At 41.3% G+C, this 19,754-nt stretch overlaps 1 long non-coding RNA gene across 1 annotated transcript in view; it reads left to right on the top strand.

The window, feature by feature from the left end:
* LOC140905172 (uncharacterized) overlaps positions 1-19,754 on the top strand; it is a 134,102-nt gene that overhangs the window by 50,583 nt on the left and 63,765 nt on the right. The window contains exon 2 of the long non-coding RNA XR_012156779.1: positions 9,436-9,530. This is a non-coding gene — a long non-coding RNA (uncharacterized LOC140905172). The remainder of the gene's footprint in view (positions 1-9,435; positions 9,531-19,754) is intronic.

Raw genomic sequence — 19,754 nt, 5'->3', positions numbered from 1 at the left:
AATCACTTGATATTTGATCTTTTTTAAAGACTGCATTTTATAAAGTGATATCTAAATGACCAGCGTAGGCTAGAAGTTTTATTGCAGCTGCCTCATATCAAACCTCTTTGGTGGTCCTGCAGTGAGCCAAATTGCTCTGTCAAAAATATGTTTCCTGTTTACTCATCCTCCTACTAGTATCAACTTCAGTCAACCACTTCCTCCTAGCCCAGTCCAAAGAAATCAATAGAGAGAATTCAGCCTCAATCTTGACAGTTTTTGGTGAGCCAAAATTCCTCAGATGTTACAACAGACACTGAACAAGTGAAAACTCTAATTTGGGATATGTTTGACATGCTAGGCTATTTAGAGCCTACTGGAAGATGATGATTTTCTTTTTTTAAAAAAAAAAAAAGACTACTTTACTATACTGTTTTTCTTTCCTGAGAAGCAAGAAGCACTTTTGGAATACTATGGGAGTAATTCTGTCTGCAGTGGGTTTACAATCATCCAGAAGCTGAAGGTTTTATAATAAAAGATGACTCCCTGGGCTTAAGTTGATGAATGACTATAATTTTACATCGGACATCCTGAATCGGCTAGCCTGCGACAACACTGAAGAGGTTCTTTAATTCTGAATTGACAGTATAATTCTAAAATGTGAAAGTCTACTGTGCAAATTCATGGAAAATGTGTTGACATTCAAATACTGATGAGGGAAAAATATAACATTACTTATTTCCAAAGGACAGAGTTTTGGAATGAATTCTGCAACTTTAATGCAAGGAACATTAATTAATTAATGCAAGGAAAAATATGAGGACCAAGACAAGGTATGGGACAACACAAGCCATAACCCAACGGTGAGCAACTTAACAGATATAACAATTAAAGTCATTTTCCAGCAATACCTAGGCCCTAGCTAACTAGCTAAAATGTATGGACAAAAAATACCCCACCAACCTCCCATTCAGGGAGTGGAGGGGCAGAGGTTTACATGTTCATGTGTTTCTTTCTCACAGTAAGAATTTGGGAACATTCATGCTAAGAGTTAAGAGAATTCCCCATGTATCATTGATCTGGCTAGTCATGTTGAAAAATAATTAAATATGAAACACACAAAAGTTCCACATCAACATGGCAAAAACATGTAAAAGCATTTTATTCCCAACGAAAACCATTATTTGAAACTAGATCTGGGTATACAATCCTAACTAGATGGCAGCAATCAGAGTTTCCATCTGAGGGGGAACAGTAGTAATAACTATGTTTTGCTAAGTAGATGGAAAAAAGACACAGGCTGTGGTGAAGACATTAGTACTTACATAATGTATGGTCAAAAATTGTCTTGTGAAAGGAAAAATGGTTAAGATCACAAACAACAGTCAAACAGGGAACTGAGCTCAGCTTTCCCGAGTTCCAGCCCAGTGTCTTAACACTTCACCTCAGGCTTGAGTACTCATTGAAGTTTATGGAAAAGTTCACCTTGACAGGAATGTTGCATGATTAAGACCCCAATCTCTCTGCATCAGTTCCCAATCTGAAAATGGGGTGAATATTACTCCCTGTCTCTGTCTTGTCTATTTAGATTTGAAGTTCTTCAGGTCAGGGATTATGTGTATATATAGCACTTAGAAAAATCTGGGCATTATTATTACACAAATTAATCATAATTGTTAATAAACTCAAGAATGATATTCTCATAATATTTTGAGTGCCAGGTGCAAAAGAATCTGGCCTGAGGAAAGATGTGCTCAGAGATTTATCAAGGAACTAAAGAAGTATTCTCCTTTAATGCAGATAGGATGAACCACTTATTTCTGTCACTCATATTATTCAAATGATGGAAAAATACAAAAAATACAAGCAGTCAGTGTCAATGTCTATTGTTCCATTTTGTATTACAAGTGTACAGACACACATTTGTAAAGTTTGCTTTTTAAATAAAGAGAATAAAAACAAAGCCAATATGAACATACTGGGAAAAGACAAGAAAGCAGATTTCTGTAGCTTTTCAACTCCAAATGAGATTTCATTTGGCATCTGTGTTGATATAACAATTCAGTGGAGGAGACTGTATGTCTCTTTTCAGTCACTCTAGAACACCTTTTATATTTAATCCTTACACTAATGCCAGTGATTTAAAAAGCATGATTCAAAACTAGCCCAAAATTCAAAGGTTACAGAATCAAACAATGTAGATTTCAATGTGGTGAATTATCTCTTACCAAGAAGTAAGAGGGTGGGTTTGTTGGACTGCAAGCCAACTGGTCAGCTATTTGATTGATTGACAAAGTAAATGCCACCTTAAATTTAGTGAATGCAGATGCTCCAAGAGCCTGGAAAGCCAGTCACACTTGGCAGTTTTTTGTACCAGCCTGCGAAGCCAGAGACAGGCAAGCAAGAAAGTGAATAGTAATTCTGTTTCTCCTAAGTACTAAACAGATTATTTGGGGGACGAGGGGGAGGGGAATGTTACAAATTATGAGTCCCAAAACTAGCATATTCAAAATACAATTGCCACTACGGATGTGTAGGTGGGCTGGCAAATACCCATTCAGTATCCATTTGAGACAAGTGAGAAAATCCTTTGTTCATAAGTATCAATAAGCTCAAGGCCAGCTCTATAAATAAGCACCAAATGGATTTTGTGGGATGATTTGATTTCTATTAGATTCCATTTTCAAATGTTAGCAATGCTTGCTTTTCATATTCTCTCTTCCAACAAATTGAAACTATTGTGAAATGTAGACTTAGGATATTGCTGTACTTAACATGGGGGGGAGAGGGAGAGCCAAAAGTGAAGTCCTAAAACCAGTTTTTAAGCTTCTAGGTGACATTCAAAACTGTAGTCCAGCAAGGATCATTTTAGCTGTGGTGTCTTCCCCCTTAGTAAAACAGGTAATTCAGTTGCCCTTAAAGTAGTACTAAAAGTCATTTTAAAATAAAAACATGACCCTAGATCTTGAATCAATCTACCAAGGAGTAATAGGATTAGCCTAGAATAACATCAGCACCATTCCTGCCTGTTGAAAAGGCACAAGATTGAAGAGTGGGGTAATCATTCCCAAAGCTGAACTGTATGCTTTCTGCTGTTCTGTCTAAATTGCCTGGTAACTATGTTCTACACTACACAATAGGGCCACCTATACAGAGTAAGAAAACAGCATTTGAAGATACAGTAAAATTCAGAACCAATAGGGAAAACATGTTAAACTGGTTAATCTTTTGCAGCATCTTTGATTAACTTTATAATAGGTTATGGGATGGAAAAATAAAGAACTGCTAAGAACATAGATAAGAGCTATCCTTATTTATATTCAAATTGTAAATCAGTGAACAGCGTTTAGGGCCCAATTCAAAGAGCAGTGTATTTAATCATAGAATCATAGAATATCAGAGTTGGAAAGGACCTCTGGAGGTCATGTAGTCCAACCCCCTGCCCAGAGCAGGACCAATCCCAACTAAATCATCCAGCCAGGGCTTTGTCAAGCCTGACCTTAAAAACTTCTAAGGAAGTGGATTCCACCACCTCCCTAGGTAACGCATTCCAGTGTTTCACCACCCTCCTAGTGAAAAAGTTTTTCCTAATATCTAACCTAAATCTCCCCCACTGCAACTTCAGACCATTACTCCTTGTCCTGTCATCCGCTACCACTGAGAATAGTCTAGATCCATCCTCTTTGATCCACCTTTCAGGTAGTTAAAAGCAGCTATCAAATCCCCCCTCATTCTTCTCTTCCGTAGACTAAACAATCCCATTTCCCTCAGTCTCTCCTCATAAGTCATGTGTTCCAGACCCCTAATAATTTTTGTTACCCTTCGCTGGGCTCTCTCCAATTTCTCCACATCCTTCTTGTAGCGTGGAGCCCAGAACTGGACACAGTACTCCAGATGAGGCCTCACCAATGTTGAATAGAGGGGAACGATCACATCCCTCGATCTGCTGGCAATGCCCCTACTTATACACCCAAAATGCCATTGGCCTTCTTGGCAACAAGGGCCCACTGTTGACTCATATCCAGCTTCTCGTCCACTGTCACCCTAGGTCCTTCTCTGCAGAACTGCTGCCTAGCCATTCAGTCCCTAGTCTGTAGTGGTGCATGGGATTCTTCCGTCCTAAGTGCAGGACTCTGCACTTGTCCTTGTTGAACCTCATCAGATTTCTTTTGGCCCAATCCTCCAATTTGTCTAGGTCCCTCTGTATCCTATCCCTACCCTCCAGCGTATCTACCACTCCTCCCAGTTTAGTGTCACCCGCAAACTTGCTGAGGGTGCAATCCACACCATCCTTCAGATCATTAATGAAGATATTGAACAAAACTGGCCCCAGGACCGACCCTTGGGGCACTCCGCTAGATACCGGCTGCCAACTAGACATGGAGCCATTGATCACTACCCATAGAGCCCGACAATCTAGCCAACTTTCTACCCACCTTGTAGTGCATCCATCCAGCCCATACTTCTTTAACTTGCCGACAAGAATACTGTGGGAGACCGTGTCAAAAGCTTTGCTAAAGTCGAGGAATAATGGAAAGACTTCAATGGTTTTGGATTAGGCCCTTATTGTCTGGTCCCAGGCTTTCCTTAAAAAAAAAAAAAAAAAAGATATTTGGTGTCTCTAGAGAAATATTGACATCCATCGTACTTAGAGATTGTCAGAATTTCCAAACCTTTCTGAGAGGCTAAAATTTAGAACACTAGAATAGTTTAGTAAAGAGTAAAGAAAAACCCCAGAAATATGCAAGTTAAATTGTCACAAACAAAATATCCCATGCAGCAGAGAAGTTGCCCAAATTGGCCCTTTACATTCAAAGCCTTGGAGCTCAGATCCTGCAAGGTGCTCAGCAACTGGTTTGGATCCATTAGAACACTTGATCATGTGCTTAGCTTTAAGCGCATTAATACCCTCATTAAGTCACATGTGCTTATGTATTTTGCTTAATCTCGATCAGAATGCTCAGCACTTTGCAGGATTCAGCACAGTAGTCTTTCATCTTACACATTCACCCTCTTAAAAGTAATTGTGGCTCTGCATTGAAAGTGATTGCACAAATTAGATGCAGATCTGCTTTGAGTGTGTTTTCAAAGTCATGGCTGCTTACAATAGTGAGACAAAAAGGCATTGTTGAGTGTTACTGCTCCTAGTGCTACAGCCCACACAGCAAAGAGAAAGTGAGATGAATTTCACTCCTTTTTGTGCACCATCAATTGTTTATTACGTCCCTGTAATGAACAGCAATATTTTGCAACCTTTGCCAAATTGATCCAAATCCTGAGGTCCATACAAATTCCTATAACTCCAATTTATCTGAATAAGGACTCAATAAAAACTACAGTATGCCCCACTGATGCAGGATGATCTCCCCCCTACTGTCTGTGGAAGAGGGTCACCTGCCTGCAGAGCACACCTCTCCCCCACCTGCCATTCTAGATCTTATGTAGGGCCTTCAGGGTGTCTGGGAATCTGCATGAGGGTAGTGGATAGACTAGTAACAGACTTGAGAGAAAGGCAGCCTAAGGGGTCACTTTCAGAGCAGATCTGTCAGCTGTGCTGTCAGGCACTCAGCCTACTTGTGACACACTAAGGAGAATGAGCCAACTGAGGTCCACCTGTGAGTTGCTAATTACCTAGGTGGCTGGGCAGCAGTTAATTAGTTAAGGAATACTTGGGCATAATAGGGTGCATCTACATTGCAGTAGAGAGTGAGCCTCCTGTTGCCCTGGATTTGCGGGGTGTGTATACCCCATAATGTGATTAAGTTAATTGCAATCGTATTATGTGCATTCAACCATCCTGAATTAATGAAATAGTTAAGGGTTAATTTGGAGACCCGCTTTCAGAAGCAAGGTCAAAACTAGCTACAGTCTCTGCTAATCAGAATGGGAGGAGGGGGCAAACAAGTAAACAATTGAGACTAAAAACCTTGGTGGTTGGAAAACCTTGAGTCTAGGCACCTTTGATATTAAAAGTTTATTGAAAGTTAGAAAAGTGATGGTACGGTAGGGGTCATTATGACCTATGTGTTTTGTAGAGGTTAGTTAGAAAATATTAGCTAATAGAGTGTACTTTGGAGCAATCTTCTGAAGCCATCTTGAGAGACGTTTTTCCTGACACCCTTTCTCCCCAGTGGGTGAGCAACTGGCCACTGCAAACCTACTTACTCACTCAATACTATTCTAGATGTTCGGTAAATAGCTGGGATGTTCAAAACCTATTGCTTATTTTTGTATGTGCTTGAAACTAATAAACTGCAGTTTTAGATAGGGCACGCTTACTTGCATGAATCTTATCAGATGAAAGTGCTGTGTTCCTATTGATTTATTCCTTACAGCACCTCGAGTGAAATAGTTAAGTTGCCCCTCTAAGTTCTGAAAACCCCAGGTAACACCTCACAGGCTATGTAGACAGATATGACACTAGCAGAGTTCAAGCTAGTGCTAGAGGGGTTTGAGCTAGTGCACTAAAAATAACATGTGGATGGTCTGTAGGTTAGGCTCTGAAACCTAGAGTGTTGGGTGGGCTTTAAAGCCCAAGCTTCTGCCTGAACCAGACCATCCACATTGTTAATTGTATAGTTTGCTAGTGCAAGTCCGACATGTAATAAAACTAGACGTCAATTGTATTTTATCATTATATTTTTATGCACAGGTTTTTGAGGAATGGCTGGTGCTAGGATACAGATATTCAGGCCTGTCTGTAAAGGCCTATGCTCTCAGAATTTAGGTGTATTCTTACCACTTAGCTAGTTATAGAGGTATAAAAGAAACAATCAAAATCACTGTCTGTCGGTATAAGGGACTTCTCTTCCTGTGACAGTCTGAGGCCCTGTGCTTAGGCTAAGGCCTTTGGCTAAGCAGCAGAGGCAGCCATAAGCTGGGAAGCGAACGGTCACATCCCCACATTCAAAACTAGTCACATTGAAATCAGGTGCTGTTGGGCTGTTAGAAATACAATCCTATCCTGATAATGCCTATCGCCTCCAGAGAAAGGGAAGTGCCTAGAAGATGAAAAAGGAAATTTAGTTTGATAGCATCTTGTCTGGCAAGAACTCGCTTATCAATAGCTGGGATGTGAAATCCTCATTCCTTTGTTGTTCTATCACTGTAGTCCCCATTTCCCTATTGTTTGTCTGTATAATCTCTGGTTCTGTGATTGTTTCTGTCTGCTGTATAATTAATTTTACTGGGTGTAAACAGTGATGAGCTGCCAAAATCTTAACAACGGGTTCCCTCCTCTCCCACAGAGGGGGTTGTTGCGCACCTGTGCCCCCCCAGACTCCTGCCCCATCCAACCCCCCAGCGTTCCTTGATGCCCGCCCTCCCAGGACCCCTGCCCCACCCACCCCCCTCCTCTGTCCCCTGACTGCCCCAGAACTGGGCAGGAGGGTCTCGTAGGCCATCATAGTGGGTGCCCACCGCACCCCTAAGAGCCAGAGGTAGCTGCCGGGGGGCGAGGTGAGGACTCCCGGAGGTGCTTACTCAGGCAGCTCCCAGGAAGCATCCAGCAGGTCCCTCTGGCTCCTAGGGGCGGGTGAGCGTAGCTAGGGGGGGAGTGGCCGCTCCCCCACTGATCACATCAAAATTGGCACCTTAGGCACCGACTCCCTGGGTACTCTGGGGCTGGAGCACCCACGGGGAAAATTGGTGGGTGCAGAGCACCCACTAGCAGCTCCCCACCCTGCGCCTGGCCCCAGATCACCTCCACTCCGCCTCCTCCCCTGAAAACACCGCCCCACTCTGCTTCTCTGCGCCCCCCTGGCTTCCCGCGAATCAGCTGTTTGGCGGGAAGCTGGGGCAGGCTGAGAAGCAGGCAGTGGCTTCCCGCTCAGGCTGAGGGTGGCGGAGGTGAGCTGGGGCGGGGAATGGTTCCCCTGCGCCCCCCCCCCCCGGGTTACCTGCTATGGCGCGGGCGGCCTTCCTCGTGCCCCCCAGCCCCAGCTCACCTGCGCATCCCTGGGCCTGAGCGGGAAGCAGGCGGCCTGATTTTCAGCCTTCCCCGGCTTCCCGCATGAATCAGCTGTTCGGCGGGAACCCGGGGGGGCGGGGAAGAGAAGCAGGCGGCGGCTTCATACTCAGGCCGAGGGTGGCAGAGGTGAGCTGGGGCGGGGAACGGTTCCCCTGTGACACCCCCCCCCCGGGTTACCTGCTGCAGCGTGGGCGGCCCTCCTCGCACCCCCCCACACCAGCTCACCTGTACATCCCTGGGCCTGAGCACTAAGCCGGCCACCTGCTTCTCAGCCTGCCCCAGCTGATTCGTGGGAAGCCTGGGGGGGGCAGAGAAGCAGAGCGGGGCGGCGCATTCGGGGAGAAGGTGGAGACAGACCAGAGGTGAGCTGGGGCTGGGGCGGGGAGCTGCCGGTGGGTGCTCTGCACCCACCAAATTTATCCCTTGGGTGCTCCAGGGCTGGAGCACCCCTGGAGGTGTCACCTAAGACGCCACTTTTGGCCGGTTAAATTTAGAAGCCCTTTTAGAACTGATTGTCCCTCATGGAACAACCGCTTCTAAAAGGACTTCTAAATTTAACAACCGGTTCTAGCAAACCGGTGTGAACCGGCTCCAGCTCATCACTGGGTGTAAACTAATTAAGGTGGTGGGATATAATTGGGTAAATAATCATGTTACAATATGTTAGGATTGGTTAGTTAAATTTCAGGAAAATGATTGGTTACGGTATAGCTAAGCAGAACTCAAGTTTTACTGTGTAGTCTGCAGTCAATCAGGAAGTAAGTGCTGGGGGGAATGGAAACAGGGAATGGGAGTGTGGAAATTGGAATCATGTTTGGCTAAGGGCATGAATGGAAACAGGGACACAGGTAAGGCTCTGTGGTGTCAGAGCTGAGAAGGGGAACACTAAGGAAGGAAACTGGAATCATGCTTGCTGGAAGTTCACCCCAATAAACATTGAATTGTTTGCACCTTTGGACTTCGGGTATTGTTGCTCTCTGTTCATGTGAGAGGACCAGGGAAGTAAGTGTGTGAAGGAATAAGGCCCCTAACAGCTGGGTTGTTTTTTTTTCCAGGCATAGTGTCCAGTTTTTGATTAATTTTGTGGAAGATTTTACTATGTCCCAGATAATGCACCCAGAGATGGATGCTTTATTAATTAATTAATTAATTAGATGGATAAAAGCATCAGGGTGTGGAGAACACATTGCTGAAAATCTAAATTCAATTTCCACCTTCATAGATTCAAACTTTTACGATGAAGCTGAATTTTAATAGATGTCAGGTCTGTGGTCAAGTGTTTGTCTGTTTTGCTAATTTACAAACTTTGGCTGTTATACATTTCTAACACAAAAAGAAATAGGGGAGTTACCTTATTTAAAAGTTTGAGCATATAATATAATAATGACACTGTCCATACTGTAGTTAAAATCATCAAAGGCAAACAATATACATATATCTTAATTGTTGATATAAGGTAATTATTAAACTCTCTCTCTCTCTCTTAGGCTAGCTGGAAAAAAGGGAATCTGAGTGACAGTTCATACCCTCCTAATGTTGGTGTTATGTGTATAAGAATGAAGGAGAAAATGACTACTGATGGGTAAACCAATTTAAATATTGTTTAAAAATCTGAACCTTTAACATTTTATTATGAATATTTAACATATACAGTGCCATAGGTGTACATGGCAGTATACAGAGAGGATGAAATCTACTTCTTTGCAGAGGACCAGCTCAATGGCTAGACCTTAAGTGATATATCGACCCCATGTTGGCTCTCTGCAAAGAAGGGGGGAATTTTTCCCAAAGACAATAAGCATATCCAAGGGATGTATAATATATCAGTGGTTCTCAAACTAGGGCCGCCGCTTCTTCAGGGAAAAGCCCTGGAGGGCCGGGCTGGTTTGTTTACCTGCTGCATCTGCAGGTTTGGCTGATCGCAGCTCCCACTAGCTGCGGTTCGCCACTCCAGGCCAATGGGGGCTGTAGGAAGGGCAGCCAGCACATCCCTTGGCCTGTGCCGCTTCCTGCAGCCCCCACTGGCCTGGAGCAGCGAACCAAGGCTAGTGGGAGCTGCAATCAGCTGAACCTGCAGACGCGGCAGGTAAACAAACCGGTCCGGCCCGCCAGGGGCTTTCCCTGAACAAGTGGCAGCCCTAGGCTGAGAACCACTGGAATATATTGTGACATATGGAGCATGGAACCAGGCAAAGGGGAGGGAGCTTTACACTAAAAAGCTATAGGGCTGCTTGAGTCACATGGTAAATGCTATGTTGGTTCCTATTTTAGTGTTTGCATTTTAATAGACTGGATGAAAATAATTGCTGGAGAGATTGAATAAAGATAATGTTTTTGAGGAAGGATTTCAAGAAGGAAAGTTGAGTTTATCTGGATTTTAACTATTGAGAATCAGATTTGGTAGATGTAAATTTAAAACCTTCCTTTGGCTAGAACATAATTTCATGGACCAAGAATGGGTGTGTTTTTCATTGTCCGTTGTGTTACATATATTTATAGCGACAAGGTGGGTGAATTAATATATATTTAATTGGACCAACTTCTGTCAGTAAAAGAGACAAGCTTTTGCTCTACCCTGAGCTCTGAAGAAGTTAGTTGAATAAAAGGTATTATCTCACCCACCTTGTTTCTCGAATATCCTGAGACTGGCCTTGCTACAACAATACTGCAAACAACATATATTTGCAGTGTTTGGTTGGTCTGGGGTAGGTGTGCATCTTATACTTTGTGTCTGTCCCCAATGTTACAGAATCAATTAAATTACCAACTAAGAGGTGTTTTTTTTTATTAGTGTCAGACTACAGCTGAGGGAAGGCATAAGTGTCATATATGCTGAATCTTGATGCATACAACTGGATCAAGACATGACTCACTATATTAATAATGGGCTTCAGAGTATTCAAGGTATAGCTTGGAAATATAAATGGATTTAATCATCCTGTCCAAAAAGTAATGGAGGTTTTAATTTTTAAATTCTGCTCAGTATGTGAGGGCACCATTACAAGAGACTTGGTTTTTCCCAGAAGAGATAGAGAAGTTTACAAAGAGATAACTTGGATTCTCCTTTCTCCCGTCTGTTTTACTGAGAAGTCTAGATGGGTTTCCATCCTTACTAAAAAAGCTATGAGATAGTTGAATGGAGCAGAATGTGTCCCTCATATGAGTCATTCCAGATTTGCACTAGTGAAGAATTTGACTCCTTAAGTAATTTGAGGAGGACAAATGTTCTTAAATCAGGTAATTATTTTACAGCAGAAGTATCCTAGTCTTCAGTATTTTCTGGTTAAAGATGACTCTATTTAATCTGTTATGACAAAAGGTTCAAGACCATATGAGATACAATATTCTAACTGGAGGGGATTACAAAGTTGCAATAGACCATTGCCTGGACAAATCTTCCTGGATTTTTGCAATTGATAGGTGGTCAACAGACTCTTACAACCCACATGGTGTTTTATTTACTAATACAAGACCTGTGATTAATTGAAATCAGAAGCTGCACTTTCTCCTGTAAACTCAACATGTCCTATTCTAAAATGAATCCCTTCCTTTTATCTCACTCTGCACTACATGAAAATTCCTACTGTAATACTTAAAAAAAAAAATCCCACTAATCACATCCAAATCTCAGTAATAGTAGTTCTTGGAGATTATGTCCCCAAACCAACTCATTACTGAACAATGAAAATCTTAGGAAATGCTTAAATGATTATTTTTCATGTTTCATTGTAGCATATCTCTACTTTGATTTAGCTACAATTTGGAGAGCATTTCAAACATTCAGTATATCTCATCTAGAATAATCCATTTATGTCATTAAAAAAATATATTGCCAGAAATTACATAAATGTGAAGGGGGCAAAGGAGAGGGGAAGTTGGCAGAAGGATGACCTAAGAACCTGGAAAAATATTTGCACAAAAAAAGTCCAAGTAAAATCTACTCAGCGATCTCTAATTTATCAAATCTGGGCTAAACGGACTGAGTACACTCTTTTCTAATTGAGGAAAAAGTATTTTAAATCTATGTTACCGCTAGCCTTCCAGGATAATAACAGGATAATTATCACAAGGACTGACTAGACATTCTGAAGTTTGGATGTGAAGCTCTAATTTGGTGGGAATGCCAATTACACCTGTCTAATTTTCCACATGATTTGGAGATGATGATATAAAGTTTGTAGAACTCTAAGAGATTTTCAGTTGATATTTTTGCTAGAAGTTTAAATTCACCCTCTATGGATATGACCCCCCCCCAAGAGTATGGATGGATATGTATGGGCAATCACCTCAAACAATTATTAGAGTAATTAACTTATATTCAAAAGAAAAGGAGTACTTGTGGCACCTTAGAGACTAACAAATTTATTTGAGCATGTTAGCATGCCAGAGTCTCATTCGTCATCGGAATTAACCAGACAAATCACTCCACCAACTAAGAACGGCCATGCACCATCACCCACAGAATCAAGAAAAAGCTCTCAGTGTGTTAATCCTTTCTGTGTCCGGGCCGGGTAAGGTTTCCCGGGTGAGGTTTCTCGATTCTGTGGGGGGTGGTGCATGGCCGTTCTTAGTTGGTGGAGTGATTTGTCTGGTTAATTCCGATAACAAACGAGACTCTGGCATGCTAACATGCTCAAATAAATTTGTTAGTCTCTAAGATGCCACAAGTACTCCTTTTGTTTTTGCGAATACAGACTAACACGGCTGCTACTCTGAAACCTAACTTATATTAGATACAAACACACATTTAAGGTTCAGAGGGTTTAACAGTATATTTCTTTAAACCTTTGCCAAGGTGGTATTCTGAATGTGTTACTGAAATCATAGAATGAAGACAAGGAAAAGGGTTGCTTCCAATGACACATTACTATTAATAATCTCAATCCATCCGTCAGTGAAAGTGATTAGCTTTCCTACCTGCTGACTTTGGAAAAGGTAATATAATTACTTATTATTTAGAAAGTGCCATATAAATATAGTTATATAAATATATATATGTAAATATATAAATAGTTTCCTTTTGATTCAGCAGAGGATGGGCTTCCTGCAGAAATGAGAGATCCAATGGAATAAAGAAAGCTGCTTCCATCTTCAGTGACTAACATTCTGACAAACACTAATTAGGTATTGTTGGCCATTATAGCCAATGCTGAACTACAAATGGGAATGTACTTGTAAAAGGGGGGGAAATGTTGGAGAGGAAAAAAAGAGAGAGAGAGAGAGAGAGAGAGAAGTCTGCCATATCAGAAAAAAGTCCCCAAATGACTAAGATAGAGGGAGGAGAACCTACCAGATAAGTCTCAAAACTATTGTTTTTGTAACTTCACTATTTAAACACAAATTGTGAATAAGTCTTTAAAATGTGACAGTCTTCTTTTATTCTGAATGATAGGTGCTATTTTATTTTAAAAGCCATCTTGTCACTGTATGGTACAGTGTGTTTGTACTGTAGCCACTGCTCTTTTGGAAAACTGAGTTCAAACAACATTCTAGGTCACTAATGGAAAAAAAATGTTTGGTTAAGTGCCCATTTGTTCATGTCACAGAACCAACACACATTTTGGTACCTTGGCAATCTCTGCTCAATGGAAGTTATCCAAGAAAAAAATAGCAGGTTGTTGCAATCAGATTGATATGAATTGGCAGAACTTTGTAGAGAAGCTTGAATAGTATTTGCCTTCACTATTCATGGCTCAGGTCAGTGTAGTTTATATATTACACTTTTGAGTACATCAGCATGACATTCTCTTACTTTTTTAAAAAGAGGGAAAATCATTTAAAAACACAAAAGCTCATTGTATAATTGCCTGACTGATATCAGTGTTGTATAGCCAGGAGTAGATGTTGATCTAATCATGCCAAGACTCAATTGCTGTTGATTGGCAGTCTGTACCAATATAAAATTATTAGTTTTCCTGGTTTACACTTGTGACACATCTCTTGGACTATTATTTTCTCACATAGCTGAGGCTGTTATGAACACAAACCCTGACTTGAAGCCAGGCTTTCAACACAATGTTATATGCAACCTGGTAAGTGTTACTCCTATTTAAAAATAATCTATTTTAACTATCAAGCTCTTTAAGTCTTCAGTCCATTCAGAAACATAGATAGTTATCTGAATCTATGGAGACCGCTCCCCACAAACTCCTAGAGCTTCAATTGACAATCCTGATCACCTAAAATCAGTTACAAACACAACCTTCTTCCAGCTAAGAAAGTGCATGGGCTGAGATCAGCGAAGTGAAACTGAACGTAGGAAAGACTGAAGTGATGCAGATGGGTACCAGGAAGGACTATGAAGAACACATTCACTGAATAACATAACCCTTGACTGAGGGTATCTAACTTGAGTTAGACCTAAACTAGACCTAGACCTAAACTAGAGCTGGTCACAAAACTTCTGAGAAAATATTTTTCCTCAGAATTTGCTGATTTGTTGAAATCAAAATGTTCCATGCAGATTGTTCAATTTTGACAGCATTCCAACAGAACAAAGGCATCAGGGCAGCCCATCATATGGATTGTCCATCCATCTGGCCCACCAGGTGGACATGGCCCAAAGCCCAGCCTCCGTTTCCTTTCATGGAGAATTTACAATTTTTGGATTTTTTTCCAAATCAAAATGAAACCAAATTTCAAAATATCAAAATCCTCCACAAAACAGAATTGTATTTTTCCGCCAGCTCTAATCTAAACCTCTGTGCTCACCTGCTCACTGCTTCTAGGAACTGGAATAGCTATAACTGTGAAAAATGCCACTTTTCATCTTTGATTGGCCAGAAGACCACACCCCCTTCTATCAGATTTCAATTTTGCCACAATAATCCACATGTTCATGACCTCCAGGTTTGACTAATGTAATGCAATGCTATAATGATTCTCAGGGAACCCAGGACAGTCAGTCATCTTGTTATCCCCCTGCCTCCACTGAGAGAGAGATTTGCTTGTGCTTAGCTGTGTGTCAGCTTTCTGACTCCACCAGTCTATTGGCCACCAAAAAAAAAAAAAAATCTCCTCTAGGCTGAGCAAGCCCTTACTTTGCTGCAGGTTAACAACAGGTGTACCCCGAGGCCTTTTGAAGCATTCCCCAGCCCCTTCTCCACTGAAAACAGTAATAACAGGTCTGCTATTCCCAAGGGAACAGTGTACATACCTACCTGTATGATTCAATCTTTTCAACAACATAACCACTGACAAGTAGAGGAGAATCATTGTGTTTGTGGGGAGAAAAGAGAGGTTAAGCAGCCATTGCTTAATACATTTCTTCAACACAGTAAGAGTTAAAATGAGAGCTGAATGACATTTTTCATTTTTAGTCAAAAATAAGTTTTGCTTATGAGAAAAGACTATGAAAATTTGTCTTTTATTGTAATTTTCTTTTTTTCATGAAATTTTCTGAAACATTTTAAATGAAATTTATATTGAAATTGTTATCAACATTTTTTATTTGGCTGAAAATTTCATGAACTCATTTTTCCATTTTTGACCAGTTATAGTTATGTTCTACCTCAGTCTCTCTTCTTAGCTCATCAACGCAGACTTTTGATAGTCACCATCTGGGATTATTTTGTTAAAGAGAGCATGCTCTGGCATAGTCTCAGGGAATTTTCAAAGGAATACACTCTCCTAACACATACACGGAGCCAAATATTACTCCCATTGAATTCAATAGACATTTTGGTAGGTTTTCGTGTAATTACTTGGATGCATTACTAAGTGTCAGTCATTGAAGTTATTATACACATATGATGTTCTGCTCTCCCTTTTTAAATATCATGCTTGCAGATCAAAGAGGTATGCGTATTCTAGGAGGTGAAGAATGGGAAAATCAAATTAGGAAATGGCCTAATAACCCAAACTAACAATTTTAACATATTCTCCTCTTCCAAATAAGAACAACAGACTTTCTTATAGCTTTCCTCTTTGAGTCCCATCATCTCTAACACTGTCCTTCAGTTGGATACATACAGCTTTCTAAAATCCCTGTAATTCCCCCTTATTCATGTGCTTTCCAAAAAAACCCCCAAAAAATACCAAACAAAAAAACCCAAACAAACCAATCCTGGAAAAAGTTAAAGGATGAGGAGCAGTGTGACTGGAAGGGAAAAAGGTGCATGTAACTTTTTCTAGTATGCCTATTTCCTACTTTAGTCTTTGGGTTTATCCTGTTATATATTGGATATAAAACATCAACACAAATAAATTTAAAAGATTTTGATAGAATGACTAATAGAGCCAACATGTTCCCACGAGCTTTCCTACCTTTCTAGTAGAGCATTATATCACGAAAGATAGCTGAACCTATCAATCAGTGAGAGAAGAAGAGGGTGATCAATATATAGATTTATTTTATTCTCAGACATACTTTATATAGAGATACATCTGCATCAGCATTTAAATACTCACACAGCTTTGCTTCACTGGCACACACTTAAAGCTTTATTTATTTAACTAGCATAGATAATCATTATGTATTTTATAACTAAAGATACCACTCATTCATTCATATACCCAGAGTGAGCAATAGTTCCATTACACTAACGTCTGGTACAACAAGCCAGGCAAGACAGTTAGGTTAAATGTTTATACCCCTTCTTATCTAGTAAAGCTAAGAAGGAAAAGAAATGGAGAGAGAAGGGAGGAAATGTATTGACCTCAAGGTTTGTTTCCACATGAGCTGGGAATGATGGATAAGCAGTATTTCCAGTGTTTATTTCTGGCTACAGCAGCCACTTTAGACCACTCACAATACTATTATTTCAAGGAGCACATCATGGCTGTCTTTCTGATAACATAAGGTACCTTTTATAAAACAGCCTTCCTGGATCAGATTGTCTTGCGCACCACACAGTGGCGCAAAGGGATGGTCATATAGCTGCAAATTCTTAACAGAGAATTCACCTGGCATGGGGGAGACTCTAGGCACAGCCGTGCACATATGCATATGTGTCATTGTCTCCAGGCCCCCTCTCAATAGTGCTAATGTGTGAGAGCCTCCTGGAAGACGTAACCATTTAGAAGGGATTTGAATGAGAACAGGTTTCGAGGTGCTGGGACAACGAAGTGGGATTTGCAAGACCATCCTATGATTTGGGGAACTACTAAATGTCAATTTTCAGGCTGCCACTCACCTACTTAGGTCTCAATTGCAAAATTGAGCCAATCTAGTTTCACAGTTTTACACAACAAAGCTCTGTATCACACAACACCAGATGAAGGACTCACAATTTAGGGTTCACAAATCAAATCCTAAGAAATTGTGGGAACAAGTGTAATTTAAATCAGGAAACTTTATTTAACTGAAATTGGGCTCACCGAAATTAACAAACACAGAGATAATTGGTGATGTGCTGTTGTCAGTATTTTAACAAATGGCTCCTACAAAATGTTGCCTCTTTGTACCAAAGATGTGTTTGCTCACAAAGAGGCAGCATGAGGGTCCATATTCCATTTGTTCTCCTATTTAAACAAAGGAAACAGCAGTACTTTAGAAACAAACCTATATAGAGTGCACCTGCTGGAAATGTTCAAATGTTTTCCCTGAAAGATACATCCAGGATATTAATAGCTGAGCACAGTGTTCAACTGGTATCATTTGAAAATGAGGAGAAGTGGGTGAAAATCTTGAAAGGGAATTTGGGGATAACTTCCCTGGTGAACACTTTTTGGAAGTACCTGATACTTGGTGAAATCTGGAACATTCCAGTGCAAAATATTTGAGGCTGTGTCGGGTGCCTGCACTGGGCTTTAATGAGAATGCCACACTCAGGGCAGACTGCAATAAATAGGCAGACAATCTCCCAAAATTGGTGGTTTATTCTATAATTAGCATCACCAAGCCAGTAACAAATAGTTTCTGCGGTACCACCCTGGTTAGCCAGAAGCCAAACACAGGTCCCTTAGGCATTCCAGCCCTTGGCTCCCATCCAGATAAACAGGTCTAATATAGTGAGGGGTATTGAAAACCCATTTTACCATACGTGAGGTTCTTACTGATCCCAGAGGATCAGATACATATCCCCAGACTAATATAAATCTCAGCTCTTACCCAATAATCATGCTGATGATGCCAATCCTTTAGTAACTAAAATCTAAAAGTTTCATAATAAAAGAAAAGAAGAAGAGAGTTATAAATGGTTAATACATCATGTACATTAAAATGATTTTCAGTGTTCATAGATCAGGATCATAGCAGTGATAGAATAAATTGTAAGCTTGTAGAAGTTTCTCTGGAATCACCCAAACAGATTGGGGCTCATCAGTCCTTGTTTAGAGATTCCTGGTTAGAAATCCAGTCCAGAGAAATGAAGCAGGAAATGAAGACAAAATGGAGATGTCTCAGACGCCTTTTTATATCCTCCGCCATGTTACCAGCTATTTCACCTCTAGCAATCACTTAACAAAACAAAAGCCTCTCAAGTGAGTCTAATCTGCTCTGTCTTTCAACAGTGAAGAGGGGAGAGACAAAATGCTATCTAAGAACTTGTCTACGCTACAGGTTACTTTGGTATAACTTTTATTAACACCCCTGAGCGACATAAGTTATACTGACCTAAGTGTCGATGTCGACAGCGCTACGTCGGCCAAAGGGTTTCTCCCGCCGAGGCTAAAGTTATTAAGTTGGCAGGAGAGCTCTCTCCCATCAGCTTAAAGCATCTCCACCACAAGTGCTACAGCAGTGCAGCTATAGTGTAAACATACCCTAAGACTCATACCCTAAGACTCACATGACTGGAGTACTGTCATGGATGGTTATAAACTGTTCAGGAAGGACAGGCAGGGCAGAAAAGGTGGGGGAGTAGCACTGTATGTTAGGGAGCAGTATGACTGCTCAGAGCTCCGGTACGAAACTGCAGAAAAACCTGAGTGTCTCTGGATTAAGTTTAGAAGTGTGTGCAACAAGAGTGATGTAGTGGTGGGAGTCTGCTATAGACCACCGGACCAGGGGGATGAGGTAGATGAGGCTTTCTTCCGGCAGCTCACGGAAGCTACTAGATCGCATGCCCTGATTCTCATGGGTGACTTTAATTTTCCTGATATCTGCTGGGAGAGCAATACAGCGGTGCATAGACAATCCAGGAAGTTTTTGGAAAGCGTAGGGGACAATTTCCTGGCGCAAGTGCTAGAGGAGCCAACTAGGGGGGGCGCTTTTCTTGACCTGCTGCTCACAAACCGGGTAGAATTAGTGGGGGAAGCAAAAGTGGATGGGAATCTGGGAGGCAGTGACCATGAGTTGGTTGAGTTCAGGATCCTGACGCAGGGAAGAAAGGTAAGCAGCAGGATACGGACCCTGGACTTCAGGAAAGCAGACTTCGACTCCCTCAGGGAACGGATGGCCAGGATCCCCTGGGGGACTAACTTGAAGGGGAAAGGAGTCCAGGAGAGCTGGCTGTATTTCAAGGAATCCCTGTTGAGGTTACAGGGACAAACCATCCCGATGAGTCGAAAGAATAGTAAATATGGCAGGCGACCAGCTTGGCTTAATGGTGAAATCCTAGCGGATCTTAAACATAAAAAAGAAGCTTACAAGAAGTGGAAGTTTGGACATATGACCAGGGAAGAGTATAAAAATATTGCTTGGGCATGTAGGAATGATATCAGGAGGGCCAAATCACACCTGGAGCTGCAGCTAGCCAGAGATGTCAAGAGTAACAAGAAGGGTTTCTTCAGGTATGTTGGCAACAAGAAGAAAGCCAAGGAAAGTGTGGGCCCCTTACTGAATGAGGGAGGCAACCTAGTGACAGAGGATGTGGAAAAAGCTAATGTACTCAATGCTTTTTTTGCCTCTGTTTTCACTAACAAG

The sequence above is a fragment of the Lepidochelys kempii genome, chromosome 1 (genome assembly GCF_965140285.1).
Source record: "Lepidochelys kempii isolate rLepKem1 chromosome 1, rLepKem1.hap1, whole genome shotgun sequence".
In the NCBI taxonomy this organism is placed as follows: Eukaryota; Metazoa; Chordata; order Testudines; family Cheloniidae; genus Lepidochelys; species Lepidochelys kempii.
Note: the sequence above shows the minus strand (reverse complement) of the source record. Positions and strands in the feature narration are given on the sequence as shown.